The following is a 2,829-nucleotide window of genomic DNA, read 5'->3' on the forward strand; positions in this document are numbered from 1 at the left end:
GGTTGTTGTAGTTTGTTATAGATTGCTGTAGATTGCTGCAGGTTGTTGTAGATTGTTGCAGATTGCTGTAGATTGCTTGCAGGTTGTTGTAGTTTGTTATAGATTGCTGCAGATTGCTTGCAGGTTGTTGTAATTTGTTATAGATTGCTGCAGATTGCTTCAGGTTGTTGTAGATTGTTGCAGATTGCTGTAGATTGCTTGCAGGTTGTTGTAGTTTGTTATAGATTGCTGTATCATTGTTTGTCGACGGGCATCTAACGTGCTTTATGTGGTATGGTCGTTTTATTCACTCCCTTTACTTTCCTGTTTTTATGTTTTTCAGTTGTAACAGGAGCAGCTTCACCCTCTGCATCTTTTTAAGCTTTTTATTTAAAGAACTCCGAGTGTGGAGCGTGTGCGGTTTTGTGTGTTTTTGTTTGGGTTCGTCTCGTCTGCTCGGGGGAAGTGCAGCAGATGTTGGACAGCTTCTGGCTGCAGACGGTGTATCATTGTTATCAGTGCACATCTGGTTTTGGTGTCAGACCATCGATATCAAAGAGCCTCGGCCCGTTGGCTCTGAAGTCGGGCCAAAAATTCCCACCCCGTGCGACTTGAAAGGGGTTCTGGGAAATGTAGGAAATAAATGGAATAGACCCAAACAATGCAGGTCAACCAGGAGGTGGTGAACTCCCGAAGGACGGAGAGAAACCGAACAAGACCACGATTCCTTGAGTTAGCTTTGACCTTTTTGACCTTGGGATGTGTATTTGTGTGCAGGCCCAGCTCCAGCGCTCTTTGGACAGCTCCGTCACCGTGCAGCCGAGAGCTCTGATTGGTCGACGCAGCAGGAAGGAGGCGGCGGCTGGAACGGAGAGCGACGGACACAACAGCAGCCCGCTGTCCGAACACGACTCTGGGATTCTGGATGTGGAGGATGACGAGGAGGAAGAAGTGAGAATCAAACACGCACACACACAGAAGCCATATATGATCCTCTAATTTAATAGAGGTGCACTTTTTTTTTAAATTTAACCTTTATTTATTCAGGTTAGTCTCATTGGGTCAGGAGGACTCATTTTCAAGAGAGACCTGTTTTTTTGCAGATGTTGGGGGTTAAGGGCCTTGCTCAAGGGCCCAGAGTGGGGCAGGTGAGGGTGGAGACAGGTGTGGGTGTTTCACCTTTCCCACCCACATTTTGATGTTGTCGGTCCGAGGAGTCGAACCGATCACGGGCCCACCTTCTCTAACCTCTGCGCCACCATGCTGCCATTCTTAAATAATCCCTTTATGTCTGACAGTTTCAGCGAGCCTCGTGCTAGCTGGTTAGCTCATGCTAGCTGGTTAGCTCGTGCTAGCTGGTTAGCTCGTGCTAGCTGGTTAGCTTGTGCTGGTTAGCTCATGCTGGTTAGCTCGTGCTAGCTGGTTAGCTCGTGCTGGTTAGCTCGTGCTAGCTGGTTAGCTCGTGCTAGCTGGTTAGCTCGTGCTGGTTAGCTCGTGCTAGCTGGTTAGCTCGTGCTAGCTGGTTAGCTCGTGCTAGCTGGTTAGCTCGTGCTAGCTTGTTAGCTCGTGCTAGCTTGTTAGCTCGTGCTGGTAATAAAACAAATAAAATGAAACGGCCAAGACGCCTTTAGTCTGCTTTAATTCAACTACCGTATTTTTCGGACTATAAGGCTCACTTAAAATCCTTGAATTTTCTCGAACATCAACAGTGCGCCTTATGTTCTAATTCTGGTTGTACTTACTGACCTCGAGCTGATTTTATCCGGTTATTGTGAACAAGTTGAATAAAGTTTATCTGTTTTGTTTTGCTTAATGCGCCTTATAGTCCGAAGAATACGGTACTTCTGGTTGAAAAGCAGATTGTTCTCCCAGAGGTCGTTCTGGTGGGACACGTTTCCAGTATAAACCTGTAGAAGTTTTTAATCTGTCAGAGTGGACTCGGGGTGTTTGACCTCCCCGTGGCGTCCCCCTCGGGATCCCAGTTCCTCTGCTGCACCCCCTCCCCCGACGAGAGCGGAGTACAATGAGGAGCTGAACTTGTCACCTCCCTCTGGATTATTGGCGTCCTGTAAAACTCGACTCAACCTTCTTCACCCGTCGACCTTGGCTGGAACAAAGGCCCGACCTCGCCGTCGTCAGGGTTACGACCACGTTGGCGCCGACGGCCGGCGTTGGTGCCAACCGTCGGCTCACGCCACCCCTGCCCAGCCGAGTCCTCCTCCTCCTCCTTCTTCCCTGAGATTACTTTTTGTTTTTATTTTTCTGACATGCAACACGTTTATTTCCTTTTTCTCGCCTTTTACTACTTTTTATTTTTTTTAATCATATTTTCAATTATTTTTCTTCAAGTCTTTAAATTTCAAACTTTAAACAACAAGATACATCTTGTGCTTTTATTGTTGTTTTTCCGGCGTTGTTTGAGTAAAAAGAGGATGTTCGGCCTCTAATCGTTTCCAAGGATGTGAGGAATGAGAAGGAAACGGACGGTTCTGAGTTTTACAACCGCTGAGGTGAAACGAACCGTCTGGAATCACTGAGGACTTTTTTATACAGTCGCTCTACTTGGACGACTCTACACACACGTACTTCAGTAAAAAAACTTACGGTCTGGATTTATGGACCATAAAAATTCATTTTTATAAAAATCAGAGATTTGAAATAAACACATTCATATTTTCATGTAACAGTTTAATTTCAAATGTTTTTATTCAATTCAGTTTATTTCTTTAACTTCCAAGTCCCAACAGAAGTCGTCTCAGGACACTGAACAGAAACATCCATGTACATTTAATAAGTCATTTAATACAAGTCATTTAATACAAGTCATTTAATACAAGTCATTTAATACAA

The sequence above is a fragment of the Nematolebias whitei genome, chromosome 1 (assembly GCF_014905685.2).
Source record: "Nematolebias whitei isolate Nwh7 chromosome 1, NemWhi1, whole genome shotgun sequence".
Taxonomy (NCBI): domain Eukaryota; kingdom Metazoa; phylum Chordata; class Actinopteri; order Cyprinodontiformes; family Rivulidae; genus Nematolebias; species Nematolebias whitei.